General features: G+C 34.5%; 1 long non-coding RNA gene across 1 annotated transcript; it reads right to left on the reverse strand.

The window, feature by feature from the left end:
* Nucleotides 1-9,906: 9,906 nt before the first annotated feature.
* LOC118485640 lies at nt 9,907-11,164 on the reverse strand. Its single transcript, XR_004877203.1, has 2 exons — nt 10,982-11,164; nt 9,907-10,568 (listed from the first exon to the last, which is right to left on the reverse strand). It is a non-coding gene; the product is annotated as an uncharacterized LOC118485640 (long non-coding RNA).
* Nucleotides 11,165-18,725: the final 7,561 nt, after the last annotated feature.

Below are 18,725 nucleotides of genomic sequence, written 5' to 3' on the forward strand. Positions count from 1 at the left end.
TTGAGCCAAACGGGTTTTACTAGTAATTTCAGCGTTGTGCCTACGGGCGGGTGGGTTACTAGGTTTTTCCCGGAATTGGTGGTGGACTCGGGTTACTCTCGGAGTACTCCGTTTGTCCAGTGGATACCCCAAGAGTGCTCGGGATTGATTATGTTGGCGTTCAAAAAAAATTAGGATAATATTATTTGTTTTATTTTTCTAAAAAGATAATAATTGAGTAATTATTGTTGGAGCATTATACCACTACACCCATTTTAACTTCAAACCCATTTACTGACTAGGCGAACACGTATCACTTTATCTCAAGGGTGAAGCATTTATTTTTGGGAACAAACAATGTTTGCAACTTCTAACAAGTGACTTTAACGAACAAGTTGTTGGTTTTTGAAATGAATAGTTGCACAAAAGCAGAAAAAAATAAAGTCAAATAAATCTTTTATTAAATAAAGAAGAGAAAAAAAGAGAGTGAATGGCTTTTAGGAAAAGGGTAGAATTGAGATTTTACCTATGGAATATCATCAAAAGTGGTTAGGTCAGTTTCTTGACTGGTTGGTGACAAAGGCATAAATAGGGTAGATATAAGAAGATGGCATTGGTTGAATTCTGAGATACAACTCACTTGAAGCTGTCTGTGTTTTTTGGACCTACTTGGGTTCTTACATTGTGTAAAATATGAAATCCTCCTATTTTACTAAAACTTCTAGCCAACATTTGCGCGTTCGGAAAGGGAACCATTCAAATAACAGGTCTGGTTGAATACCTCTTAAACCGTCTTCGTTTGAACAAACCAGCCTGTTATGGGACGAACAACGGATCGATTGGGATTGGATTTCCAAATCTCATTTTCAACTCCACTTTTGTTATTTCATATTTTGTATTTTCTTGATATACAAAACTCATACCAAAAGATAATGTAGTTTCATCTATTAAATTAGACATACACACGTATAAATTTAATTTTATGTATATGATGCCATTTTTTATATCTGATCTGATTGTTGGACCAATACGATAACCAGTTCAATGACTAGTTGGTTACAGACATGGTTGTAAAAATCCCGACTAGCCTCCAATTAGTCGTCATTTAATCGCTAGTCTCAGGTTCACCGAATAATTTTTATCTAGTCGCTCAATTAATCAGTAGCTAGTCAACAGTGGTCAAATCAAATCCTAATTTGCCAAAAATCGGTGGTGGTCTAGCGGTTCCGACCAAATGTAGGCCTGATTCTTGACCAAAACCTGTAAATTCTAGTAATTCATCATATCTACTTGAAAATATAGGTCGAATAAGGTGTTAAAACATGTCTGCTTAAAAATACATAAAAAAATGCGTGCATATACATATAAAACTAAAAATTACATATAAATTTCCAATCCAATTAATCCCGATTAATCGTTAGTCGGTACCTCACCGGCCAACTAGCGCCTAGCGATTCTTACAACCTTGGTTACAAATACATCGCTTTTAACTTCGTTTTTCTATCCAACGCATGTCGATCTTTATGATTGTTTTTTTATAAAATCACTAATCTTGTTCAGTTTAAACACATCGAAGACTATAAAATACAATGATTAATGTCTTTTTTGTATAGTATGACATGTGAAAGATATATGAAGGGTCTTAATGAAAAGAAAAACATAAAGCTAGGGGCTACGTTGCAATTATAAATTTGAGCATCTTTGATCATATCGGCAAACTGGCAAACCACATAAAAATTCGCCAACATGTACTATCACCTATCTTTGGTAATCTCCAAGGTTATCCAACTTCTTTATATTTATTAAATTAACTAATTCTATACCTTTTATTTAATTTTATATATCAATGAAATAATAAAAAAAATCAAAAAATAACTTTAAAGAAAACTAATTAAAGTCATTTTATTTCTCATTAGTGCTTTCTTGACAATTTCAATATAAATAGTCATAAATATAACTAATATGAATATGAGTACAAGTTAGGGTTTATTCATGAGCTGAGCCGGCTCGGCTCGGATTTGAAATTGAGCTGAAAATCTAGGCTTGGCTTGGTTTTAAACTGAGCTGCCTCGGCCCGGCTTGTTTTGGCTCGATTTTAAAAAGAAGAATTAATATATAACTATTAAAATTTAGTAGCCTAAAATATTATTCAATACTTCAAAAGAACATATTCAAAATAAGTTTAACCTATACATTACAAGCCAAATCAAGTTCAACAGCGCAAAATAAGCTTAAATTTCAACGAGTTCATTGACATGATAATCAACCTTCAAATATGCCACATATATCAAATTACAAGCCTAAATGCATATAAATAATAATGAGTTTTTTTGTAATAAATTATAATGTATATAGAATAAAATATATTATAAGTAAAATAATCCAAGCTAAGCCGAGCCGAGCTACCAAGCGAGCCAATCCGGCCTGTTACGAGCCGAGCCGAGCTAGGCTCACTTTCTAACTGAGCCTAGCCAGACTCACTTTCTAACCGAGCCGGCTCGACTCACTTTCTAACCGAGCCGGCTCGACTCACTTTCAAACCAAGCCATATCAAGCGAGCTAAATCCAAGTGAGCTTTGAGCGAGCTTCGAGCTGCGAGCTTTTTGGACAACCATAGTACAAGTATCCATGGGCGAAGCTTTTAAGGGGCGGGAGGGGGCGGCCGAACCCCCGAACTTTTCGCTCAGTAGTGGAGAGTATGTAGTTTTTGTATAGAAATTTTTGGGTATATACGTTTTCGACCCCCCGGTTTTATAGAAATTTTTAGGTCCATTGACTTCCGCCTCCCCGGTCGGAAATCTCAAGCTTCGCCACTGCAAGTATTTGTCTAGTTCTTTGTTTGTACATAAGTACCTAGATTTCTGATGCATCGCAAAACTAAGGATGTCTCCTAGATCATGGAACTAGGAAAAATAAAAGGTTTTTCAAACCAAACCAAATTACGAATATAAATTTGTTTTCGATTTCAAGTAAGATCGGATTCGGTTCCCAAAACAAATTCGAGTCTATGATTCCTAACCAAAAATTTAAATCAAAAATTGTGAAAACAACATAAACATTTGTATCCAATATATTTATTAATTGCTTTACATGTCATAAAGAAAATTAACCGCATAACTACTTCTAATCCGGCTAAAACAAATATGTTTATACATAAGATGATAGTGCTTAAAATATGATAAAACGCGTAAAAATCACTGGACAAGTACAAAATCAAACTAGACCGGACAACCAAAATTTTTCAAACAACGAAACCAAAAACCAGACCGTGGTTACGACCCAAACCAAAATGTCACTAAACAAACTGGTTTTGGACTTGTGCAGGGACTGAACCCAATATCGAAAACCCGTAACTAGATGGAAAATGGTTGTTGGAGTTGAGTTTTGTGGTCTACAAATTAAACATAGATGACAGAAGCAAGCTTAGTTGATGAGTTAGATATGTGAGAATTGAAGGGAAGGTCCACAAGTACAATGAATGAATTATATATCAGGTCAGGTGGGGTCTAACTGCACAGAGAGGGAGAGTACAACAAAAGGAGGGGAACCATAAAGACAGACGAAGAGTACACACATTTTGATCTGGACCACTTTCTTTTTTCACTCGAATTTAAGGAACCTAGCCCCCACCTATTCCCAGACAGACTTCCTTTCCTCATTCAATTTTCTTTTCTTTTTTTTATTATTTTTTTTACTAAAAATAATTACAAATTTGATCTTTTAAAACTTCTTTAAAAACTAACTAATGTATTTGAGATTTTATATAACTTTCCCCCCGCTAACCAATGAGATCAGGTAAAATGCAGCTTCCGCTGCAGGTTGATAGCAGTGGAAGTTGGATTCGAACCTAAGACCTCTACTAGAGGGACTCGAGGGCCTAACGCTGCGACACTCCTTGAAGGTTTTAATACGAGGTAATTTAATAAAAAAATTAAAAAGAAAAGAGTTAAGTGCCAATTACGTCCCTGTAGTTTGTTCACTTATGCCATTTCCTTCCAAATTTCAAAATTGTACCATTTTCCTCCCTAACATTCTCGAAACGTGTCATTTCAGTCCAAAAAACTAAGCCTAGTTTAAAAAAAAAAAAAAAAAAAAAAAAACCTCAGTTAGCTCAGTGGTAAAATGGTTATTTTACATTGTGATTTGGAGTGGTTCGGAGGTTGGTGCGTGGTGGAGGGTATGTAAAACCTCCTAACCACTATGTTAAATGACCATTTTACCCCTAAGCTAACTGATTTTTTAACCGGGGTTAGCTTTTGGGACTAACATGGCATGTTTCGAGAATGTCAAGGAGGAAAATGGTATAATTTTGAAATTTGGTCTAAAATGGCGAAAGTGGACAAACCACAAGGACGTAAATGACACTTAACTCAAAATAAAATAACCGAATTCATGGACAAAAATGGTTATTATTTAAGGTAGGACATTGAATAAATATGGTTATACAAAGGTAGGTTGAATAAAATTAAACTTTCTCTATGTACCCATCATGAAATGGTTGGGCAAGATTACCTAGTTTGTGAATGAAAAACATTTGGCTTAAAAAAATAGCAAAAAGTTGTCACTTTCAAGACTAATCAATATGAACTTGTGGTACTGTCTCCCCCAGCCCTTCCCCCACAAATGTGTACCTGAAGCATTGAAGATTGTACTATGTGTCGGTAGATATGTTATATGTATATGAACGTGAACGATGACTATACGGATCTTTTAAGGTCCTCTAAAGAATCCCATGATAACACTGCAGGATGTTAGATTATATATTTTCCATGATCAAGATTTCAAAAGTAACTGAGGTTAAATGAACGTTATGTGAAATTACCAAGTTACCCATGTCTAAGATGAAGTGCTAACAGAACCCTCGTGTAGAGAAACTACATGCACAGTAAGTACAGACTACATGGTAACATCCAACGAGTGGTGCCGATTAATATGTTCAGCATTTATCAAAAAAAATGACATCAAAATATTACCATTTCTATCCATGGTCCCGGTGAAAATGAAAGTGTTGCGATTTTAAGTTCTACGTGTTAGGTATAGAACAAGTACACGACTACACGTTCAGGCAACAAGATAATGTGCATAAGAATCATCACGGGTTTCAAATTGTAGGGAACCTTAAATTTAATTCTTTGAACTTATTTAAATGAGTAAATTACAAAAATTGTCCTTTATGTATGTCACTTATTGCAAACTGACAGAAAACATACTCGATGTTTGCAAACCCTTGCAAGTTATGTCCTTTAGCCCTAACTCAGTTAATTTTTTATGGTTAAATCTGACCAAATGGACCCACATGAGGGTATTTTGGTCATTTTACTCTCATGTGAGGTCCATTTAGTCAGATTAACCACAAAAATACCCTCATGTGGGGTCCATTTGGTCAGATTTAACCACAAAAATTAATTGAGTTAGGGCTAAAGGACATAACTTGCAAGGGTTTGCAAACATCGAGTATGTTTTCTGTAATTATTGAAGACAAAGGACACAGTTTGCAATAAGTGAAAGTGACATACATAAAGGACGATTTTTGTAATTTATTCTATTTAAATTGAGCATGGGTATAACTAGAATCTCTCAAAAGCTGGAAATTAAGGTTTACATAAAAAAAAATGTAAAATTACATATTTGTCACAAAGACATGCAACATTTGACTTTGGCACTTAATTAAATGAAAATGTTTGATAATAACAGTCACAGCAAGAGTAATAAAAACTAAACTACACTAAACTAAAACCAATGGCAACAGGGAGTACAGTTTAAAGCATATTAGAATTAATTACCATAATGAGAGGAAACTGACCTGGCAGTTATTACTTATTAATTAATTATATAGTTATCTTTTCAGATCTGCATCATTCTGTCATTAAAGAAATTTAACCAATTAGTGTAAATGCTCAAAACAATAGTGAAAGCATGCATGCTACTACCTGAAATCAATATTCATTTACACTGAAAACACAGTGATTAATTATCAATTTATCATACATCATTCTACATGTGATCAATTATGAGGGTTTTAGACAACAAGTACAAGAAGCCTATATCATGTGATAACTGATTAATTGCCAGTTATACATGGCTACAATGGTACATGGGCCTGTTCAACTACTTTTGTATTAGAATCAAATAATAAGGAAAGTTTAATGATTGGTCTATTTTCCAAAAAATATATACACATATATGTATATGTAGATCCAGCAAGGTTTTGGTCAGTTTGATATTATTAAATTTGCAGTAGATATGAGTTCAGCCCCCACATAGTACTGATATTTCTTAGTGTGTGAATAATGTGAATATAAACATTTGAAGAAATGAATTTGAGGGTAGGTAATAACTAATAACCACTACTACAAACAAAATACATATATGTGAAAGTACGGTACACTTGCATACGGCCCGGCCCCTACAACGTTTCAGTTAAAAAAAATACGAAATTACCATTACCCGAGAACTAGAGAGTTCCATGCCCTGCATTAAATGTGGCAGCTCAATGTTTCACATTTTCACAGTTTGTAAATTTGACCGATTACGCGTCTACATTGCGCTAAGTTTTTGTTGTTACCGAAAAAATTGAATATCAACAATATGATCTATGAGATTTAATTGATCTAAATTCTAAAGTTCTAAACCTTTGAGGTATCGTTTTTGTCGTATATGACCGATGAAGCAATTGTATCTTTGATATCTAATAGAACTTCCATTGAATGAAGTACAATTTAAGCATGGAATGTTTAACAAACTAGTAATGTTAGAAAGTATTTTCTAAATAATGTCTGCAATAATGTGATTGATATGAAAAGGGCAAACAAAGAAATAATGTGCATGAGAACTTTAATGCAACTTTACATAATGTCATAACCCTCTGTCGACTAGTGAAAATAGCGGGTCAGCCCAGCTAACCAACTAATAAATGTACCCGTAAGTTTATTGGACATGACCAATAAAATAACATATTAAACAATCCGTTAAAACTGTCTATCAAAGTAACTATATGAATCATCAAGAAACATTAAACTATACGGAAAGTGTAGGTGTCTTCAATGTAATGAGTAAAGTTCAGGAGCCCGTATCCTGTAAATTTAGCGCGTATTACTCTCCAAATACAGTAGATATATTTAATGATCATTTTGGATCATTCCCATGGTTAGAAACAAAGAATAATTTCCATTATATCCTTTTAAAAGTTCACATTTTCATATTTATGTATCTAAATTCATACTATCATATTTATGCTTTTAAAACACTAGAAATACCATATTACCTATTTACCTGTTGCATGATAAATAAAATAAAATCAGTTACTTATAACAGTCTGTTTCACTAAATAAACAAATTAAGAAAGAAACATTTTTATTGTGAATCATCGAAGAGCATAATGTTTCAGTGAAACAGATTGTTAGAAGTAACTGTTTGTATTTTATTTAGTACACAATACATATAATATGATGATTTCAGTGTTTTGAAAGGGTAAATATATCACTATAAGTGCATATATGAAATTTGAACTTTAAGAAGACTATATGACATTGACTTTATAAACGAATATTGATGATCAGCTGACATGCTCACATGTAGTCATGAAAGATTACACGATTGTTGACTAGTGGTAGTTGTAGATGCAGATTAAACAAATTAATCTTTCAAAATGTGAGTTCAAGCTAAAACACTTTACAAAATTTAATTTCATAACTACCGATTCAACCAGGCTAGCTGTTGAACTGAACTTGAGTAGTGTTAAGTATTAAGTATTAACTAAAAAGAAATATTAAAAAACGAAATTTACGCCAGTGTGACATAAAACTGTTCTCTAACTGTTCCACTATCAGAATTCCCCTTAGTAATTTCTAGAGAATGGAAATGTTATCTTCATTTCAAAATAGTAAAAAAAAATCACTTAAGCCAGTTAGTTGACCATATTTCAATGGAAGTTAGGAATCTATTTGCAGTTCCTTAAAGGTTACCCGTAACCAAATAAACCGACAAAACCGAACCAGATCAAAAACCGGTGGGTCGTTTAACTTTTTTCCTTTGAAAACCGAAAGTAGCTGGTTGGTTATGGTTATCAATGTTTCCAAACCTGCCATAACCGAACTAACATATAGTAAATAAAATCTTTGTTGGATTTTGGACTTTTCAGCATTTTTTCAACGTTTGATGTTTTTATTGAATGTTTGTTTGAGTTAATGGGTTATATCATAGCGTTTTAATTGACCTCTTGTTTATATTTTTGAATTATATCTTATCGTTGTGTTTGAATATTTGGTATTAATATTATAGATTATACACATACTAATATACATAAATGTGTAATACCAATTTATTCCATGGTAAAAAATTTCAAGCCCCAACTTTGAGACCCAAATAATGCACAATTATATTGTTTTGAGCTATTTTTAGCTAGGCCCAACTTCATGGTTAACCGATCCATAACCGGCCCACTATAACCTTCAAAACCAATTAACCGAGATCGCCATAACTGATCTGTTATGGTTATGATATTCAGCCAAAACCGACCCACACACACCTCTTATTCCTTATAAGCTAATTGAAAAATGGTAAATAGTAAGTAACTGGATACTTAACTATACTGTAGTAGCAGCTAAATCAAATAATTCAGCAATTGATGGCCTATACATAAGCAACGAAGAAATCTAGCAAAACAGGAGATTTATGAAAAGTGGTGAAGATTAATTTTGAAACACAACCGAATTACAAATATAAAGTTAAAACATACTGAAGGTGATAGAACATAAACATTTGTAAGAGCGCCCTTATGACATACCGAACCGAAGCCACTTTGGTCCTTTGACATGCTTTTGAATATACAGACAGTATTCTCGATATGAATAATCAGACACAAGTTAAGCTTTATATCAACTTCTAAAAGGCACTTAGCATTCCACCTAAACCACAGCCAGCCTATTTATATACACAAAGCGAATAAAACTAGTCATTTGGACAAAAGTGCATGCCGTACTTGTATTCTCATAATACATTTGTTTTCGTCTAATTATAACCAAAGGAAAGAAGATATATAGTCAATTGGCAATAAGAGGATGAGATGAAGATTAATGTGGCAGACAAAATATACACATCATCTCAATCATTGTTGATGATTCTTGGAAGATAAATCAATTAAAGTTTAGGAAAAAGATGATGTAATCAACATAATAATGAGTGTCTAAGTATGCTGAGGAATAAAAATATGTGGGTGCAAAACTGAAAACATGTTGAAGTACAACAACATTTGTATCTATTTTGCCTCTTTTATGGACAGAAACAAGATCTTCCGGGTCTAGCATATTCCTACAGATTAATACAATGTAACTAACCTACAGATTTATCTTCCTCTAGCATAATAAGCCCTGCTAGTTATTACTTTAAAGTTTAAATGAAAGTTCAACCGTGCAAATACCGTGTCAACTTCTAAATCCATTAAGACTGGAAGTATGAGCAGGATGAAATCTAAAACCGCCAGTACGATAATAAGGACAGTAATCCGCAATCATGTTTCTTCTAACCAGTAAATAAGGTAACATACTCACTACACTAAGTAGAGGAAAACTAAAACTGGCCAGTGGTTAGTTACTAATTGATGGTATGATACACATGAAAGAGTTTACAAACAGTTATTCACATAACCTGTGTCAGATGCTTTGTACTGAACTAGTGGATTATCTTTGTAAAATCCTAGGTTCGGGTCATTGTCAATTAAAGATCGATGGGTTATCACGCGCTTGGTTTAAAAAAACGTGAGGCGCTCCGAAGCGCTTTGGTTCCCAAAGCTTTAAGCGAAGCTTCACGTAAGTGAGGCACTCAAAATTAAAACAAATATAAAAATATTTGTACATATCAATATGACATATTCTACTTGTTAATCAATAATAAACACAAAAACATGATTATAAAACACACTTAAACACATAAAAAACATAGTTAAAACATACATTAAAGTTGAAACACACTTAAAACATAAACATAAAAGATAGTCTTTAATCAATAATCATCATAATCAAGTACGTATTCTTCTCCATCAACATCACTCAATCCATGGAGAACAGGGAGGAAGCGGCTGAATAAAGCAACTTTCGTTTTTTAGGATAAGGAACTAACTGGTATATCAATAAAAAGTTGTTGGGCCCCAGTTAAAGCCTATTGGATCTGATTTAGACTATTGGGCCCAAATAAAAACCCAAATCTGACCTGATTGGGCTGGAGCGTCGCTTCAAAGTTCAAACACTTTGTGTTTCGGGCTTAAAGTGGCACTTCAAAACGCTTCACGTAAATTGTCGCTTCAGGCCAAAAAAGCGCCATCCCAAACGCTTCGGGCGCTTCAAGCTCGCTTTTTCAAACGGATCATGTGCTTCATGCTTCAATTCAACTTAATAACCCTTGGAGTGGTCAAGAGGACACTTTTAAAAAGGCCACGTAGGAAACAACTTCCACTTAGTACACAGTCTACGAACACTGAGGCCGGTGGTAGTGGATAAGGGATGACACGGCAAGGAGACCGATCCCGCAGCGTACTGAACTGCCATGTCACCTTCCACCTCAGCTCGTGGCATCCTGCCCCTCAGGACCAACTACTACAGATATAGAAATATGGAAAATTAACCAAACATTTTTTTCCTAGAAACACTATCTCTATTGCTCAAATTTGAACTTGTAATTAAGAACTTGAGAGTTGAAATCCTATTGTAATAGTTTTCAATTCCAGAAATCTATCTGGCATGTAAATAGCAATTAGTAACTTTGCCAACAATCAGCAGAGAATCACTCACAAACCCCTTAAACATGTACTACACCAGCTTAACTTCATCAAATCACCTATATATCCTCAACAACAAGATAACACAAATGTATAAAAACTGTATCATAAAATTAAGAGAACAAATGAATAATCAGTGGAGCGTTTGTTGACGATGAGAATCGTCTGATGAAAACCTAGAATCATAGAAAGTGAATGATTAATCGAATCGACGAAAAACAAACAACGTACCGAGTTGAGTTGGATTAATGGTGGAATGATTGATGGTACTACAGGTTCCTCATTCTGTTCGTAAACCTCTCGAATCTCAATCGGTCATCACACACAACAATGCTCCTTCCTTCTGCAATGGATGGATGCTTTCGACTTTCATTGCGGGAACGGTTACCACCATTGAGAAGAAGAGAAATACAAAAAGAAAATAATATAAAATTAAATAAAGCACTAGTAAATGAATACCGGTATCAGTTTCGATAAATTCAACACTAATAGCAATATTGGGATCAGAGTCAATTCGGTTTGGTTCGTCAAATCACTGGCACTCGCTAGTCGATACAACTAACGATACCAAAATAAACACTTATGATAAGCCGATAAGGTGGTGGTGAATAAAGCCTTATGGCAATACCGTAAATAAACCCCAGTTTTATCGAATCTTTATATTGTTCACAATCCCATGAACTTTGTATACATAGATAACTAGGATTTTGACCCGCTGTTTGTTGCGGCGGCGGTGTCGAAAGTTAAAGTAACTCGAATTTATACCGTATATTTGATCCGTCTCGTTTCCGAAAAATAATACGCCGCTGAATGAAAATATATTATATTTGCCCCGACTCGCTTTCAAACACAGTTTACAAACGTACACAATATAAGTATAAAAACGTATTATATTTTATCAGACTCGTTTAAGAAAAAAGTTTATGTCAAAACATAAGTAGTTTACGTTAAAACATGAATTTAAACCAACTTACGTGAAAATTGTCATACACGGCGCGTTCCGACAACGACACCGTAGTTGTTTATAGCCGGCGACATGTTATGTGATTCGTTAACCATATAAAAATACGTGTTTCGACGTATCCGATCTAACTCAGTGTAGCCTATATAAGCATTGCGGTTACAGTGTACGATGATGACATTAATGTTTGATGCCCGCACGTGACATTACACGTTTTTGACTTTGATACACACGCCACGTTCGTGATATTAACGTTATTAGGCATAGAAAATAATAGTATGTCTCGATCATTCCGGTGTAAAGTTGTAACATTAATTTAGACAACCGTGTAAAGTCGTAAAAGTAATTTAGCATTAACATGGTTAGGCATAGATAAAAAATATATTAATGTATGACACGCTACGGTTTAAAGTTGTAAAAATAATTCAAATAAAATGAGACGTCAAGCTATTAAGTAGTAAAGGTTGGCGAGTTAAACTTGTTAATTACCAAAAGTTAAAAGTGAACGTATAATGGTGTGAAGTGAAAGAATTAAAAGTGTAGGGGGGTTAGAGTTCTAATTTATGAAAATTGAAACGATTTTGAAGCATAGAGGCAAGATTTATCATTTCTCAAAAGTTGAAGGTTTAAAAACGGAATTAAGATATAGAGTAATTGATAACTCATAGTATATGAGTACGTAGGTATTTGTATATTTACAAAATCAACACAACTTTAGATTTATTATACTTTTTGATCTACACTAGTTTATTCTCCATTCGCGTGTTACGGCGGGGACCCAATAACTGCAAAATGCGTGTAAACAACGGCAAGCAAATACCGAATATCAAAATATAAATAAAAATAACGTGGTAAGGATAGTCACTCCGTCCTAAAAAACGATTTTAAATAACCTAATATATAATAATAGGACTCACACGTCTTACACGTTGGAATTTCGGTTGTTTTCCGTTCAGTTATTACGGTGCTAACACGTTAAAATATGGATGAGCTCGGTATCGATAACGGCACCGAAATTAACGATCCGGAAAATCTTGAAATTAGGTACCGACACCGAAATTACTCGGTACAATACGGTATGGTATTTGAAAGGTAAGATCAATAAATACAGGTATGTATCTAGACCGGTGTCGAACCGAAAGTAACGATTCTGAAAACGCCAAAAGGTGGATACCAAATTAGTACCGAAAATGATTTGGTATAGTAAATTTGGTACCGATACGATACCGGTTTGATTACAGGATTTGATACGATTTGCTCATCTATAATCTAAATATCCAAGTTAATTTTACATGCTACGATTCATTCATTAAAAAAAAGAACAAAAAAGAAAGCAAAATAAGTTGTTGTGTATATAAAACCTCATTCAAACGAAATACAGTTTAGTTATCGTGTGTATGAAAAGTAATCTAAACGGTGCAATTACTTGCATTGCTACAGGATTTGATGAGCTCGGTACCAACCGGTACCGAAAATACCTTTACCAAAATCCCCAAAAGTGGGTACAGGACTACAGGGTACGGTACAGTTCGGTAAAACCTCATTCAAACGAAATACAGTTTACTTACCGTGTGTATGAAAAGTAAACTAAACGGTGCAACTACTTGTATTGCTACAGGATTTTTGAGGGTAAAAACCGGTGAATACCGGTGCCGAACCGGTACCGAAAATACACCCGGTTTAATAAATTTAATACCGGTATCGGTACCCGATACTATTTGCTAATCACTTAGTAATGTTACTATTAAATTATATTTTTAAATTTAATATGTTATGTTACTGTTCATTCATGAAAAGTAAACTAAACGGTGCAATTACTTGCATTGCTACAGGATTTTTGAGGGTAAAAACCGGTGAATACCGGTGCCGAAACGGTACCGAAAATACACCCGGTTTAATAAATTTAATACCGGTATCGGTACCCAATACTATTTTCTAATCACTTAGTAATGTTACTATTAAATTATATTTTTAAATTTAATATGTTATGTTATTGTTCATTCATTTGGTTTTTTATATCGGTACCCGATAACATTTGCTAATCACTTAGTAATGTTACTATTAAATTATATTTTTAAATTTAATATGTTATGTTACTGTTCATTCATTTGGTTTTTTAATATATAGGGTAATGCATAATCTACAAGTAATATTTTTGTTTACTTCGTTTTATTTCTCAAAAATAAATTAGAAGTGTGTAAAGGATGGTTGTTCAAAAACCTCATGACTCATAGCTTGCTTTAAAAATAACGTTTGAAATTGACTCGTTTGTAAACAAACCAAGCTCGAGTCAAGGTAAGCTCGCTCGTTTGACTCATTTAAATTTAGACCAAATTTTAATGTTTATTAGTGTGATTCCCCAACGCTTTGCGACGGACTTTCGATCGGTACCGGTTCGATTCGGTTCAGTACTGTACCGGTATGATATCGACACTCAACATGATAATCGACACATTTTTTTACCGATTGAAAACCACATGTTTAAATCCCCGTGCGTATGTCAAACGGTCTAAAAATTAACCTTTCAAGTTTAACAACTTATATTACGTACATATTTTAGTACACCTGAGAAATTTTAAGATACCTAATTAAAAAAAAAAGTTTAATTAAATGTTTAGAAAAGTAGAATACTTGTATATTGTACACACTCATAACCTTCACCATTTCTAGAAAAAAATTAATTATATGATTATTCTCCCATTTCATATTCACAACAGATAAACTGCAAGAAACTCCACCATAGAGAAAACAAACCCACACCCAATATTAATCGGTATTGGGCATGTTTGGCTTAGCTTATTTTCAACTTTTGAAAAGTTCTTTTGGCCAAAATAAGTCAGGAATTCCTGACTTTTGGCAAATTCTTCTCACATAAGAAGAAAAGCCAAACACTTTCAAAAGGACTTTTGCCCTTCAAAAGTCCTTTGACCCTCAAAATAAGGAACCCTAAACACCCCCATTGTCCTCCCTCTCTACCCCCAAATTAAGTTCATCAGAAATCATGGATCATAAAAATTAAAACCCCCCCATCCTCTCTTACAAACCCTGAGAAAAGCCCTTATCTCTTTCTCTCTCTCTCTCTCTCTCTCTCTACCACACCCACCACCATTGCCGAACGGAAAAGAAGTCGAGAGGACTGGAGCAGCAGGCGGCGACAATGGAACAGTAGACATCGGTAATCTCGTGACTGTGATGGCTCTTTTCCGACAGCCAGTGGTGAAATCCAGTTACTTTTGTTCTGTTTTTCGTTTGCATCATTGCTTAAACCGGAGTGACCCATCATAATCGGATGTCACCACAACCGCAGTGTCTAACTGATAATCGATTTATGGTTTGGATGGACCCAGACTTTTCTATTGTATCTAATGTGTCTAGCTTATAAAAAAAACAATGGTAGTCAAAATTTTAAACATAAGGCCTGTACTGGCCATAACAAAAAGTTAAAACGTATCACGTAGCTAATCAAAAAGTAGCTGACCTAAATGCTTCTAAGCCCAAGTTTTACATCGATCTAAGATTGCTGGCTCGCTCGTTTGGCCTATACTATTATTATCTATATAACATTTGCCAACTCGCATGAACAATGTTTTTTTTTTTTTTTTGCTTTCTGACTTTTTGGGCTCTTTGAACCCAATTTACGATTTTGCCCCGCTTTAAAATTACGATTTAGCCATCAGTTTAAAATTACGTTCTTACCTACCATTCAAAATAAAGTTACGCTTTTACCCTGATGGAAAATTACAATTTTACCCTCGATTCGAAATAAAGATTTTGCCCCATTTAAATTTACAGCTTTGCCATTAGTTTTGTTTCCATTCTCCCAGGTAAATTACGCTTTTGCCCTCAATTTAAATTTACATCTTTGTCATCGGTTTTGTTTGCTTTCCCAGACAAATTACGATTTTGCCCCAAGTGTATAAGTACAGACACAAGATGGGGGCATAGTGCGAGGCAACTGCCTGAAACTTCCCCAATGGCCCAACCAATTTGCGATTTTTCCCCGCTTTAAAATTACGATTTTGTCATCAGTTCAAAATTATGTTTTTACCCCCAGTTCAAAATAAAATTATGCTTTTGCCCATATCTAAAAATTACATTTTTGCTCTCAGTTCAAAATTACGATTTTGCCCCGTTTAAATTTACAGTTTTGCAGTTAGTTTTGTTTTTTTCCTTCCAGCCAAATTACATATTTGCCCTGATTTTAAATTTATTTTTGCCATCGTTTTTCTTTGCTTGCTTTGCTGTGTCTTTTCTTTTTTTGTCCTTTTCCGCTTTATGTATATATTATAGTTATTATTGTGTGAAACTATTAAGAAAAACTTTCGCAATTCAGTTGGTTGTATGAACATTCAAATATAGTGAGTGTCTCGGGTTCGAAGCCCTTTATGAGAAAGAAACTTTTTTATTATCTGCTGCTAAATAAAAGTTTAAGTATCTATTATTCTTAATAATATTTTCCGTGATTTATTCGTTCTTTTTTCACTTTTACGTCTTTTCTCTACTTCTAAATTTGTTATTTTTATAGCCAACTGGTATGGTACCGGTATTTACGGGTAAAACACCGGTAGGTAACGAACTGAACGGGTATCGTGCTTATCCCGTTACAAAACAAAACGAATCGATAACGTTTGAATTTCCCGCCGCGCAGCGCGGGGAATTTCACTAGTTATTGTAACATTTAATATTATAGTCAAGCTAAAAAACAAACGAGTTGACTCCAAACTTTCAGCTTGTTCAAATAAATGAGTCAACTTGACTCGTCTAGAGCCCAAACACGATTTGAAGTTTTCCAACTCGTTCACTAAGCAGCCCTAGTCGAAATTTCACTTGTTATAATGCTTTCATCTTCATGAACAATAAAAGTTCAAAATCGAAAAATACAAGATATATTTTTTTTAAATATGCCATAAAGATGCAATTACATTTAGATGCTCAAAATGTACTAAATTTGAAAGTATCAACAATGGCGGGCGTTGTGCCGTACCTTATTTCCACTCGGGTGGGTGGATAGTGGAAGATTTGATGGTCAACGGTCAAGTTGTTGGCTCATTGGCATACAAAATAAAATAAGTAGATAGTGAAATTTGTCATGTTTTCACACTAAATTTCTCATTTTGTTCGTATTATTTTCCTTTTTAAGAGTTTTATAGAGTCAACTTATATCGCCTAAGCTAGTCAATACATTTTGATTATAACCTTTTTTTTACCAACGAATATCTTTAAATATAGATAAGAAGAGTGAATTTAACAAAAAATATATTGTTTTAGTGTGTATCATACCTTTATGGTAAAAAAAAATTAATGTAGACTCGTGTATATGTTATTAACTTACGCATGAGACTTCTTTTTAATCATCAATGACTTAAACTAACATGATAAATTACATGATATCATTTGTAGATCTATATATGTATTATTATTATTATTAACGTATAATATGTAAACCCTTCGGTATGTGCGGTTTGTTATTGTCTAAGAGAGATGGAGACCAAATCTAAATTGGCTGTAAACGAACCAAACGAACACGAACAAGATCATGTTCGTGTTCGTTCGTTAAGGAAATTAACATGTTCGTGAACTGTTCACGAACGCATACCGAACATAATTAAGTTTATGTTCGTGTTCGTTCGTTAAGAAAATTCAGTTGTTCACGAACAGTTCGTGAACACTGGTCTCGAACATAAATGAGCATTTAACTTGAAAATAAAAAATTAAACTGAAAATAAAAAATAAAAACATTGTTATCCTTAAAAATTGGATGTAAGTAGTTAAATACAACTATCAAATGATAATTCAATACACCACCAAACATCGAATCAAGCTTAACTAACTTAGACACAATTATCCCAAAAAAAATGTCTTAAAATGTTCAAATTTTAGCTAACTTAGAAAAAATAGGGTTTCATATTTTCAACATGTTTAGATAAAAGGTTTATTATTTATTATATTTTTAATATAATCAAACTAACATGAACTAACGTAAACGAACGAACATAACCGAACATATTACCGCACGTTCACGAACGCAGTTGAACGAACGAGACACGTGTTCGTGTTCGTTCGCTAAGCTAACCGAACGAAATTTTTTGTTCGTGTTCGTTTGTTAAGCTAATCGAACGAACATAAACGAACTTCCCGCCGAACAGTTCACGAACTGTTCGCTGAACGTTCGGTTCGTTTACAGCCCTACTAAATTCGTTCAACGTAAAAAATGATGTTTTATTTCACGGGTACATGCATAAAATTATTTTGACATGGACTTAGACCATGGGGTATGGTGGGGCTTGGGTTGGGGCTTGGGTTGGGCATTTGGTGACACGTGTAAAGGGAGCCAACCGGGGCGTGGGTTGGGCTTGCGTTGGGTGCACCGCGTGGCATAAATGTTTTTAAAAAAAAAATACAAAAAATTTATAAAAAATTACACAACATTTTTAAAAAAAACCTACAACTTCATTAAAATTTTAAAAATTACATAATCCTAAAAATTACATAATTTCTAAAAATTACAAAATAAAAAAACCTAGAGTGTTAAAAAAATTTCAAAAAGGTCGATCTTGTCGAACGCCTTGTTTTCCTTGCCTCGAAACTCTATGTTCGCCACCGCCACCCGGTCCTCGTGGCTTAACTCGCCACCGGGAACGCTTCGTAGTAAGCCTTGAAAGGCTCGAGCTTGGGCCGTAGCTCGCGCCATTTATGTTGGCACGCGTTGAGGTTGTGGCGGTCGTTACCGACGTTATGTCAGTAGGCCACGAATGCTTCCGCCCAGTATTTTGTTTGGCCCGGTGGCCGCCCCTTCATAGCGTCGACGACGCTAGTTACGAGTGGCATTTCTTCTTCACGGGTCCAGGATGCCATAGTGGTGTAGCGGGTTCAAGACAGTGATGTTGGGTTCGTGGGATGGGGGGACCAGTGGGGTAGCGGGTTCAAGACAGTGGGTAGCCGGTGGGGTTTTGGTTCGTGGGATGGGGGGACCAGTGGGGTTGGGGTTACAATATATAGGCCTTTGGGTGACCC

Source organism: Helianthus annuus, chromosome 13 (genome assembly GCF_002127325.2).
Source record: "Helianthus annuus cultivar XRQ/B chromosome 13, HanXRQr2.0-SUNRISE, whole genome shotgun sequence".
NCBI lineage: Eukaryota > Viridiplantae > Streptophyta > Magnoliopsida > Asterales > Asteraceae > Helianthus > Helianthus annuus.